Consider the following 13867-nt stretch of genomic DNA (forward strand, 5'->3'; position numbering starts at 1 on the left):
TCTGCAACAGCAAGCCCTCCTTGCTGCCTCTTACCTCACCAAGCTCTCCCCTAGACTTGGTCTTTTGGTAAACACTCTAGGTTATTGCAATCTTCTCACGTTCCTCTACAATCTTCTGACCTTCCTCTGCTGCTACCTACATAAAATATAAAGACCAAACATACTTTATCAAAAACTGTACCTCCTTCCGCAGAATCTTTTTCTCGTTCTGATACCAAACTGGTGGGACAAGAATTTTGGGGTTGCCCAAAATCCCAATTCCCAGATAAAATTCGAACTGGACCTGTGGGTTATAGGCCCACAAGTCCGACGGAAGTGGTTTAAACTGAAAACCCTTTAACTTAATGACGCAGATCTTCATTATACGCAGGAGTCTACATATTCATTTCAAATAAACGATATACATAGGAGTATTAAGACCCCACACTCTACCATAACACAATACACAACGATATAATATGGCGCTTCTATATGAGTCGGCAGACCCGCTGATCCAGTCAACTCTTGTCGCTATTCCACAGCTAAGAAGGCAGCCCTTTTACAGAGGAACCTTTGGATTGATTTTGACAACACAGGCATAATCGACGACAGTATACTCGCTGATCATTGACGTCATGAAATGATAGACCGGTTTTCCAGAAATAGAGAACCGAGACTTGTGAATGCTCCACATCACAGTTCTGGAGGTGTCGACTCTGATGATTCCGCATAGATTGGTCTTCTTGGCAATCTCCACACTCTCCAGTGAACAAAGGAATCACATGATCTCCTTCATTGAGATCTATTACGCCTGTTCCTACGCTCTCCACAATCCCTGTAACCTCGTGGCCAAATATGCGTGGAAATTGTTGCGCCTCCTCGAGCATGCGGAAAATAATGTCCGAGTGACAGATGTGAACTTCCAGCCAATAGACCTGAACCTATAGCCGCCATGAAGAGCTGAACATTTCTTGCCACAGAAATTAACATATAGATTTAAACTATAAAATCCCTAGCTTAACACGCTCGAAACACATAATTTACTCAATTATAAAACACACATAAATGCACGGACATACAAATAACCCAGGTTTCATATATCAAACAAAACGGTTACAGACTAAGGTGTTTCAGCCTTAGAAACGAGCTCATTCTCGGCTACATCTTGCCACTCACAAATTACCTCACAAAATAACATATCCCTTACATGCCTATCGCATTATATTTATATAAGAAGTCTTGGGAAGGATTGATCCTATCCTCTCCTGCTTTTCCTCCAACAAAAGATGCATGCATGCTTCAAGTCTACTTTATCCGCTTTAAATCTAACTTTTCTGCTTTAAGGCAGACTTTCCTCTATTCTGATCCTCCCGTCCACGTTTGCTGCTGAGTGCTCCCGCATCAGACTCCTGAGGCACAAAAATTTATGACCTCCTCGTCATATGCTTCTGGTATTCGTAATAACTTTAACTTGTGGGCTACAATCTACCTCTGCAACATCAAGCCCTCCTTTCTGCCTCTTACCTCACCAAGCTCTCCTCTAGACTTGGTCTTTTGGAAAACACTCTAGGCTATTGCAATCTTCTCACGTTCCTCTACAATCTTCTAACCTTCCTCTGCTGCTACCTACATAAAATATAAAGACCAGACATACTTTATCAAAAACTGTACCTCCTTCCGCAGAATCTTTTTCTTGCTCTGATACCAAACTAATGGGACGAGAATTTGGGGGTTGCCCAAAATCCCAATTCCCAGATAAAATTCGAACTGGACCTGTGGGTTATAGGCCCACAAGTCCGACGGAAGCGGTTTAAACTGAAAACCCTTTAACTTAATGATGCGGATCTTCATTATACGCAGGAATCTACATATTCATTTCAAATAAACGATATACATAGTAGTATTAAGACCCCACACTCTACCATAACACAATACACAGCGATATAATATGGCGCTCCTATATGAGTCGGCAGACCCGCCGATCCAGTCAACTCCTGTCGCTATTCCATAGGTAAGAAGGCAGCCCTTTTACAGAGGAACCTTTGGATTGATTTTGACAACACAGGCATAATCGACGACAGTATACTCGCTGATCATTGACGTCATGAAATGATAGACCGATTTTCCAGAAATAGAGAACCGAGACTTGTGAACGCTCCGCATCACAGTTCTGGAGGTGTCGACTTTGATGATTCCACATAGATTGGTCTTCTTGGCAATCTCCGCACTCTCCAGTGAACAAAGGAATCACATGATCTCCTTCATTGAGATCTATTACGCCTGTTCCTACGCTCTCCACAATCCCTGTAACCTCGTGGCCAAATATGCATGGAAATTGTTGCGCCTCCTCGAGCATGCGGAAAATAAAGTCCGAGTGACAGATGCGAACTTCCAGCCAATAGACCTGAACCTATAGCCGCCATGAAGAGCTGAACATTTCTTGCCATAGAAATTAACATATAGATTTAAACTATAAAATCCCTAGCTTAGCACGCTCGAAACACATAATTTACTCAATTATAAAACACACATAAATGCACACGACATACAAATAACCCATGTTTCATATATTAAACAAAACGGTTACAGACTAAGGCGTTTCAGCCTTAGAAACGAGCTGATGCTCGGCTACATCTTGCCACTCACAAATTACCTCACAAAATAACATATCCCTTACATGCCTATCGCATTATATTTATATAAGAAGTCTTGGGAAGGATTGATCCTATCCTCTCCTGCTTTTCCTCCAACAAAAGATGCATGCATGCTTTAAGTCTACTTTATCCGCTTTAAATCTATCTTTTCTGCTTTAAGGCAGACTTTCCTCTATTCTGATCCTCCCATCCACGTTTGCTGCTGAGTGCTCCCGCATCAAAACCAGTGACATATTCTCAAGCAATGTGATTAACATATATGCTTAGTCATTCGAAGGATATAACACTCAAGGATTTTTTTTTTAATATATATATTAAGAGTTAGGTTGAGCGTAAGCTAGGGCTAGTCTTAATGTTGGATGGAAGAATGATATGTTCACTAGTGGGATGATAAGGCGGATGCTAGGATACTATCACCAAGATCGTACCAGATAGTAGGATGCCCCTTCAGATAGTTTATTACACCAAAGGTGGATCCCATTGTCAACCCCTCCCTATAAAATTTGAACCTCCAACCTAGTCGACACTAAACTCCACACAAACCAATTGATTTATACCTAATAGATTTATAAGTTGTATATCGCATAACTTATTTTAACAACGGGAACTCCACAACTTCATTCCCTTTTAAATATAATAAATGATTTAAATGTATTTCTTGTTTTAAAATTATATAAACAATGCAATGATAATCCAATATTTAACGATGGATCCTTCAGACAGGAATGTCGAACTAGAATAAGGAGTCATGTTGAATTACGAAATTATGGTCATTCAACAAAAGATATATTTTGTATTATTTTCAAATTATGTAATTAGCCATAACAATCATTTATAATCAATTTAAATCTAAATAATCTCTTCCTATGCTTGCACTATACAGATCTAATGCATGAATCTTTAAAGGTAGAAAACCATAGCCATAAACAATGGTTTGATAATGATTTAGGGTAGATTCGATTATGTCACCTTAGAAGAGTTCTCTTTATTTTTATTTTTAGATTAAGAATTGTAAGTTATATTTAGTCTTCATGTTGTAAACATAGATAAATATTCGTCCTTTGTGGAACTAAGACAATGGAATATGAAGGGTGCACAACTAGGTGTCTTGTTTTTATTATTATTATGGACTTAATAATATGTCATTTTTTTAATCATTAATCAAGAATATTCAAAGTACGTTTCCATCTCGGGAAACAATTGATACACAAATATTGTAGGCAAAATAATGTTTTTTACAAAGTGTGATAATATAATTAATTCTAAGTATTTAAAAATATAGATTTTTAAATAAGAATGTAATGAATCAATGATAACCATAATGATGTAAAGATAAATTTATGGATTATTTATCTATACCATCTTTAAATATGGTACAAAGGGATAAAAAAAGTTGATTGAAATTGAATCCTTGCAAGAGGTGTGGATTGATTCTCGTGAAGGAAACAATATGAAATTTGATTTAGTTTAAAAGTATAATTGATCTTCCCTGGATGGTGGATGGGGTGAACAATGGAGGGGTGGGTAGGTTGCCATCATCTCATCTATCCAATAGGCAGGGGATGGTATAACCTGCAGATGGTAGAACCATATATTTGTACAATAAATTTTGGTTTCAGGACTAATGATACATCACAGAAGGGAGAAGATGGGTGATGTTGCATGTGAGAGGTTGCTAGAGTATATTTTGAATAGGCAAGAAAATATGTTTAGAGGAAACATTACATTTAGTAGAGATATCCTTGAAAATTTTCTTCACTTGTAACTCACATTATTTAGATCAAGAATGTGCTAGATCAAATGACTCCATAAGGAGAGGGTGGGTGGCATTGAGCATGTGAGGTGGTTGGAATGTACATTGAGAATGATGTAAATTATTCTTATGGGGAAGATATAGCCCATAGAGCACTGATGATGAGAAGTATTATAGACTAGGTTAAGAAAGGAAGGGAACATGGAAAATTTTAAGAACCACCCTAAATTTATATGTATAATAAATGGGCGAATCCCCATGATACATAGGAAAAATGGGAGGTGATTTTATCAATAATATATTATGTATATATGATTTTTTTGGTGAATCTCTCACTGGATTATATTATCTTGTAAAGTCATGGCGAATATATCACTGAATTATAAAATATTGTAATATCTTGGCAAATCTTTCATTGAATAATAAAAAGCGAAGTGTTGGCGAATGTTTTGTTAAAGTATGAAACCATATATGACAATAGGAAAACATATTCATTAAATTGTAATATACTAACATACATGTTTGGAAAAATGAAACATATTTTTCTCTTCCTACAAACAATGTTGCAAGTTTCAGTGGCCATGTTTGTCAAGGTTGTCACTGTACACTCTTTTATATCCTTCTTTTAGTTTTGATAATATTCCACAACAAAGTTCTTGTAGGTGTTGATCTTGACCACCAATTCTATCAAGGTAGGAGAGATTAATCTTTTCTCTACCACTTTTTTCAAGCTACCACTTTTTTCAAGCTATCAAATTTATTTCTTATTCCATAGAGTCCAACTACGAGATAAAAAGAAAAAAAACATATTTTGTACCACTTTTGTCAAGCTATCAAATTTATTTCTTATTCCATAGACTCCAACTGCGAGATAGAAAAAACACATTTTGTTTACCCAACAAGCCAACAAGTAGCAAGCCCCAACTATATAATATATGAAAGTAGTAGGTATCCCAAAGGTCTGAAGGGGATCTAATGGAAAGAAGTGACCGTTGTCAGAAGTCTTCCAATCAATATATTAAAATATACATATAGATTTATTATTATTTTAATTGGAAATCTTCAATTAAATAATAAAATTTAATTATGTCTCTCCCAATCTAAATTGCTTATTAGCATAATTCACTACCTTCATACATCTTGCATTTTTTAACAACGTTGTAACATGTGGATTAATTTCCTTTTTGGTGCACAATCTCCACCTTTTAGGAAAATATGGTGCACTGGCCCAATCCCATATGGTGCACTGGCCCAACCCGTACAGATCATTACGACAAATTAAGAAAAACAGAGAAGAAGAAAAATTATACAAACTAGCATATTTTTCAAGCACTGGCCCAACGCCTACAGATCATTACAACAAATTAAGAATAACAGAGAAGATGAAAGGTTGTACAAACCAGCATATTTTTCAAACAACTAATCCAACATCAGTACCTTAACATTTTCATGAAGATATCATATTGAGAATGTTTGAAAAATGGTGGGAAATATGAGCACTGACTATCTCTTTTCTGCGAGGGTGATGCAGAAAGAGTGATAAGATTTCACTGTTTTGAAATTTTTTTGTTAAATCAGAAAAACCAATATTAATGGAGATATTGGTATTTTTTACTAAATTTTGTGAAGTGACTAAATGTAGCTTTAACCATTCACCTTAAGACGTTTTTTATAATATAATTTTCTAATTCTATTTAATATCTTCATTATCATAAAAACCAACCTATATCCATCTTAACTCCACTTCTACCACTCTTGGAGGGATGAAATCTATTTATCCCTCTCAGCAGTTGGTAGACCCGGAATTAAGATGGATCTAAGCTGATAGAATTTCCCCTTTAAATAGTATATTCTCACATGAATACCATGATATTACCATGGGTCAATACCATGGGTTATCGTAAACCTGGAGCTTAAAAAGTACTATTAGTAATTTATAAAAATTAATAAAATTAATAATTGATTTTTATTTTTTTAATTTTATTTTAACCAAATTAAAATGTTTAAGTGAAATTAAATTACAACATCTATTTTTACCCTTGATCTACCAAGCTTGGGGATCAAATATTTTTTCACTCTATGCTAGTTTGCATATCACGATATTTGATCCCTCCCGGGGCTTAGTAGATCCAGAGTAAAGATGCATCTCTACTGGTTTAATTCCCCCCTTTAAATAGCCTACATTCCATGTGAATACCATGGGTCAATACCATGTGCCATATTTTTTTATTAATACTAATATTAGGGTTAACAATGGGTTAATAATGTTTTTCTTGCATGGTATTAATAATAATTTGGCCCAGCGTATTTGGCCCATAGTATTCATAGGCTTCACCTAAATATAACACATTTTTTTAGTGTTCTTAAATATAATGTGACTTCTCGAGTAAATATAAAAAAATATTTTATTTATTTACCATACCTCTCATTTATTTATATTTTTATTATTTTACCATAACTTTTTTATAAATATGTTATTTCAGCCCATAGGATTCACTTAAATAAAACCTCTTTTTTGAGCCTTCTTAAATAGAAAGAGGGTTATGGACTCAATATAAAAAGAGGTTTTATTTATTTACACGTAAATATAAGGTGACTTATGGAGTAAATATAAAAAAATGTTTTCCATTATTCTTTATATGATTATGACTAAATAGATGCAAAGTTGGCATATGGAAAGAACATTATTCAATCTTTAAATAAGCATGAAAATAAGAGACTTGAATTTTTAAATAAAACGAATTATTCTTCTATGACCATTTGTTCCAAAAGATAAGGTCATTTTCTCGAAATTAACCCCAATACCATGAAATACGAGAAAATGAATGAAAAAAACATTTTTTATAGTGAATGTGGAGGGTGAAATAATTATCATAAATACCTATTCTTGAAATTTAGGGCGACTGGAAGGTTGTAACTCCTAATTTCAAGGGCTAAATTTACCTTTTTTTACTCTCTCCCTTAAAATAAGGTGGGCTAACCTCCATACCTAATTTTTTTATAAAATAAATTTGAGACGATTTGTAACAATGTACTGTTATACAAAATATTCGCCCAATAAAAATATAAAACCCCTTACTTTCACCCAAGGACAAAAATTTGCCCCTAAAATTTTCCATGGAAGGGAACTAGTAATAGGAAAAGTGGAGGGAAAGCATATAGTGAATTTCAACCTGGAGGGATTTTTCCTTGAGGTGATAACTGAGACATGGGGAGGAATTGCTGATTTTTTGCGAGGAGATGTTAAATTGGTAAATATCACTTATAGACAAAGTAAATATTTTGGGAAGCATAGTGGGATACACCTTTTGTGCACTTGAATAAGAAGTCACGCGAAGTGAGCTAGAAACTAAGATAATGGCTCCATAGTGCCCTTGTATTCCCAAGGTCAAGAACCCAATTAGCTATGTTAGCTTGGATTTTAGAATCAAAGTATGCTTGGTGTTCATTAGTAGTCAAGGCTTCTAGTTGGAAGACTTCCTCTAGGATTTACCGAGGGGTGGAAGAATTGATTATGTTTGTGGCATTCTGACTTGGGATTGATCTCACAACCAACCTTAAGGGCCTATTCCCCCAGACCCCTCGCGACAATGCATCCATTGGTGGCGCATGGTATTCCGCTGATATGAAAATGGAATGTATTTGTTTAAGGGTGCAAGGTATCCATTTCCCATAATTTCAAATGTGAGCTATACACTCCAAGTGTCCTCTGAAAATTTGAAAACTTCTTATTTCTTATACAGAGATACACTGTAGGGGCATTCACTGGACATGTCACCTCTAAAGAGAGGATGAGTTCCAGAGGCTACCTGGCCCTCTACAGGCTCTGCCTAAAGAAATAACAAAGTAAACACTTAGAAGTCATTGACATACACATACTTGAAGTTTGATGTCTTGTGGACTAAAACAAATAACTTTTTGCAGCTGTATAGGTGATTATGTGTGTATGCAAGTTATGTATATTTGATGTTTAACACTTTATATCAGTTTTATTTAGCATACCATCTTCGGCAAATAAAGAGATAAAAATGATGAAGCAGTTCACCCCTCTTGGGCTACATCTGCTGGACCAAGCCTCTCAAACTAGGCTTGTCCTCTTGTATTAAAAATGCTACAAAGGCTAATACAAGAATATGAGTGTCTTGAAAGGCAGATCTAACTATAAATACAAAATCAGAAGATAGGAATTAGCTAAACATACTCTTTCCCAAGCACTAAACAGTGAAATTGTACCTTATACAGTACTTTCCCCAATTGGCCCCAGTGGCCCTTTAAACTTGCATGGAGAATTTTGAGGTAAAGATGACCTCAATTGGTTATGAAACCTCTTCCATTAGACTCAGAAGGTCGAAAATAGCAGACATAGGCTTTTGAATCACCAAAAATGGATGAACACAACCCCCAAAGGCTCAAGCACTGAAATGGCCCTAGTGGCCCTGAAAGCTTCCCTGAAGCTAAATAGTGAGAAGAATGCCTCAACAGGGAAAACGAGCTATAGAAATGGATTCAGAATAATGAAAACCTTCAGGAATGGCCTTTGTTCCACATTCACTAGTTGCACAATTCCCAATGCAGCTCCTAGACTGATTTGGCTCTAGTGGCTCGTGGAACTTACAAGAAGCAAAAAACCCCTGCAAATGACCTCAGATGGCTGTGAAAGCTATGCCAATGGCTTCAAAAGGTCAAAGAGACCCAAAATAAATAAAAATTCACCCAAAAGGGACTTTCCTAGCCAAAGTTATGGCCATTTACTCCCAACTGTTAGCTGGTCCTAGAAAGACTCCAGCTAAATTTAGTTAGAGTCCAGATAAACCCGACAGTTTGGCAATCTCGCCATTTTTTGGAGCGCTCCACCAAAAACTCCGCCACCAAACTACCCGTGACCGCTAGTTAACCATTGGGCTTTAACGTGCATGTGACTGAGTTAATGTAACTGGCATTTCCCCTTGGATTCCGTGCCAGAACATGCGGATTGATAGGCAGTCTAACCGTTTGTTAACTCTAGACTTGCGAAATGTGACCACGTTTAACATATAAAGTGGTGACCTTTACATAGCTGCGTAATTTAGGTAATAGGCCCGCGGTTTTGGGGGCTGTGGTCATATGCATGTGGGTTGGCCCTTAGGGGCTGGCCCCCTTGTGCTTCCGCCCAAACCAAATACAACATTTAAATATTGTAAATCCACCCTCATATCAAGACCTTGAGTCGTGGCGCATTGGTAAGGCTTTGCAATTGTATGTATTAAGTCACGGTTTCAAACCACAATTCAACCAAAATTTTAAATATGCGCCCAAATTGCTGATGTCACTTTGGCCACGTGGCGGCTTCTGGGCTTGCCACGTGGTAGCCTGCCATTTGTTGCCTAGAACAGAATATTCCAAAGAATATTCTATTTTGAATTTTTTTGAAAAAATTCAAAATTTCAATGTTATTGGGCAATTTTTCTTTTTAGCATAACTTTCTCATACAACGACCGTTTTTTGAACCGTTTGTAGCATCAGAATCAACAGGACGAGCTCTATCTATTCGTTGAAGTTTGAGCTAGTTCTAAGCACTTTCATTTTCAAGCATTTTACGACACTTGGTCCTGAGCTCCTAATCACACCTCCCAAATGAGAAGGCTTTTGGTCCCCAAAAGCTTACTGAATCTCTAAACTAAACTATACAGCACTTGAGAGAACACAAATATCCTAATCCGTTCAGCGAAATGAGCATACTAATGCCAATATGTCCTACCTTGCCAACTGTCATCATGGCGACTTTTGCTGCATAAGCTAAGTACTTGTCAAATCCCGACCAAGCTTGCTCGCCATACAAATCTGAAATTTGCAGAAACCAACAATGACACTTGCTGATAGAGGAGCTGAAATCTTCCACTGACCATGCGGAAATTCGAGCCCTCTTTGCTTGTATGCTTTTCTAGCTCATAGAATTGTGCATAGCTTTGCACCAAATTCTTTCCCTACACCAAATGACACCAAAGGTATCTTGTGCAACAAGACAATCATCAACAACAATTTGTCCTGAAATATGTTGAACAATGGACTCAACCATCAACATAGCAAGTGTGTACACAATCGACACAAGTCGACAAAACATGTGCACCACAATTGACACAAGTCGATAATCAAAGTGCAACACAATTGGCGCAAGTCGATAAGCAATGTGTGACACAATCGACAATGTAAAAGTGTGCTCACAAGCGACACTAGTCGACCAACAATAAGATACATTTACAAACACCTATGCATGTACCATGTACAATGAACTATATACAGTTCGAAAAATACACCTATAACAACTATGTATAGGTGTAACTTCAACTCTTCTTTTGCAAAGACCAACAGGTACATCAACCCAATAAAAACACATATGGGTGACAAGAGCTGAAATGAAAAGCATTGCTCCATGGCGAGATTTTGCAACAAAAAAACAAAACATGCAGACATCCAACATTTTTATGTACAAAAGGAGTACATCTTACTGTGTCAAGAAGTCCATCCACTTCTTACCAAGCCACTTCAATGGCGATTTGTGCTGCTGCAACTTTTCCTCATGTGAAACTTCCCTTTCCAAATCAATAATGGAATCTGTGGTTCCACCTTTGCCAATCTTCTTGTCATCCTGCTGCATGTGTGTGGGATGACAAGTTCGATGTAAAGTCCAACAATGAGAGACAACATGTCCCTTCTTTTGGCAAAAAGTACAAATTTTATGCACCTTCTTGGAAAGCAGTCTTTGCTTCATCTGTTCCCTGTATGCTTTCTTCCTCATCCAGCATCTCGAAACATGATGATTACATTGACCATAATATGTACAAGGAAACATTCTTCCATTAAAGCATGTAAAATGATCATGCCTTGCAGAAACACAATCAAATTGATCATGAGAAGATTTATACCTCTTATTCTACTTTGAATGTTCATCCTTTTTGCCTCCATGAGGAGATGAACTAGTAGAGGCTTCAGCTTTCAATTGCATACTAACATCATCGTTCTTGTCTTGAAAACTGCCTAACATTGCATGCTTTCCATAAGCTACATGTCCACCATCTTCTTGCTGCAAAAAAGGATTAAAGAAATGGCAATCACCTTTGAAACAAATTTGACATATTTGTCTCATGAAACTTGGGACAAAATTTCTCTTTGAAATAGCCTCATATGCCTTCATGGCTCTTGAGTCTTCGCCATAAGCTTGCACATAACCCAATCCAAGATTCTTGGATCGTTCCTTAACAGAAATGGGTTCAATCATGCACTGTGCATACTTTCCTAATCCTTTTCCTTCATAACCCATCTTAATCATAAGCTTGGATGCTATTCCCCTTGTATACTTTTTGAAAGATCCTACACATCTTTCTAAAGAGGAAACTGGAGACAAATTAGAATGGATTACCTCTTTTTCAAGCATGTTCTTGGTCAAAGCATGTTGGGCTTGTTGAAGCTGCAACTCCATATCATGCAATCTTTGAAGAATTTCTTCCTTCTCCTGCTTCATGGCCAACAATTTCTCATGAAGAATTGTGCTTTCTCTTCTATCCTCAAATAGGATCTGCACCATATCCTTCAAGATAAGGAATTCATGCTTCATATCCTCATCGAAGAACCTTGTGAAGGAGAAATCTTCACTTGATGAAGTTGTCATTATAATATCAATGAACCAATTAACTTCAACAATGTGCTTAAAGCTTTTCAAAACAAATGACAAAGCTTTTCACCCAAATGTCTTTACAACCATCACATTCAAGCAGTCAACAATACACAAATCAAGTGAAAATATTTTTGTGATTTTGAGGTCCTTTGGGGTAAGGAAAAATATCTGCTATTCCTTTTTGTCTTCTCCAATACTTAGCTAATTAGTGGCTATCCCCAAACTCTAGCAAACTCAAACAACATGCAGTTTGCAAAATAATAAAGCAGCCAATCTTCTACACTGTTTAAGACACCTTTCAAGCTACTAATGTCAGTCAAGAAAACCTAATGCTCTGATACCAACCTGATATGAAAATGGGATGTACTTGTTTAAGGGTGCAAGGTATCCATTTCCCATAATCTCAAATGTGAGCTATACACTCCAAGTGACCTCTGAAAATATGAAAAGCTTTTATTTCTTATACAAAGATAAACTGTAGGGGCATTCACCGGACATGTCGCCTCTAAAGAGAGGATGAGTTCCAGAGGCTACCTGGCCCTCTACAGGCTCTACCTAAAGAAATAAGGAAGTAAACACTTAGAAGTCATTGACATACACATACTTGAAGTTTGATGTCTTATGGAACAAAACAAATAACTTGCAGCTGTATAGGTGATTATGTTTGTTATCTATATTTGATGTTTAACACTTTATATCAGTTTTGTTTAGCATACCATCTTCAACAAATAAAGACATCAAAATGATGAAGTAGTTCACCCCTCCTGGGCTACATCTGCTGGACCAAGCCTCTCAAACTAGGCTTGTCCTCTCGTATTAAAAATGCTACAAAGGCTAATACAAGAATACGAGTGTCTCAAAAGACAGATCTGGCTGTAAATACAAAATCAAAAGATAGGAATTAGCTAAATATGCTCTTTCCTAGGCACTAAACAGTGAAATTGTACCTTATACAATACTTTCCCCAATTGGCCCCAGTGGCCCTTTAAACTTGCATGGAGAATTTCAAGGTGAAGATGACCTCAATTGGTTATGAAACCTCTACCATTAGACTCAGATGGTCGAAAATAGCAGACATAGGCTTTTGAATCACCAAAAATGGATGAACACAGCCCCCAAATAGCTCAAGCACTGAAATGGCCCTGGTGGCCCTGAAAGCTTCCTTGAAGCTAAATAGTGAGAAGAATGCCTCAACAGGAAAAAAGAGCTGTAGAAATGGATTCAGAATACTAAAAACCTTCAGGAATGACCTTCGTTCCACATTCACTAGTTGCAGAATTCCCAATGCAACTCCCAAACTGATTTGGCTCTAATGGCTCCTAAAACTTCCACGAAGCAAAAACACCTGCCAATGACCTCAGATGGTTGTGAAACATGTGCCAATGGCTTCAGAAGGTTGAAGAGACCCAAAATGAAAAAGAAAAATTGTCCAGAAAGGACTTTCCTAGCCAAAGTTATGGCCATTTACTCCCAACTGCCAGCTGGTCCTAGAAAGACTCCAGTTAAATTTAATTAGAGTCGAGACAACCCCGACAGTTTGGCAATCCCGCCATTTTTTGGAGCGCTCCGCCAAAAACTCCGCCACTAAACTACCCGTGATCGCTAGTTAACAGTTGGGCTTTAACGTGCATGTGACTGAGTTAATGTAACTGGCAGTTCCCTTGGATTCCGTGCGAGAACATGCGGATTGACGGGCAGTCTAACCGTTTGTTAACTCCGGACTTGTGGAATGTGACCACGTTTAACATATAAAGCGGTGACCATTACATAGCTGCGCAATTTAGGTAATAGGCCAGCGGTCCTGGGGGCTGTGGTCGTATGCATGTGGGT

This window comes from Pinus tabuliformis, chromosome Q (assembly GCF_031772625.1).
Source record: "Pinus tabuliformis cultivar Carrire ecotype Pingquan chromosome Q, CPIR1, whole genome shotgun sequence".
Classification (NCBI taxonomy): Eukaryota; Viridiplantae; Streptophyta; class Pinopsida; order Pinales; family Pinaceae; genus Pinus; species Pinus tabuliformis.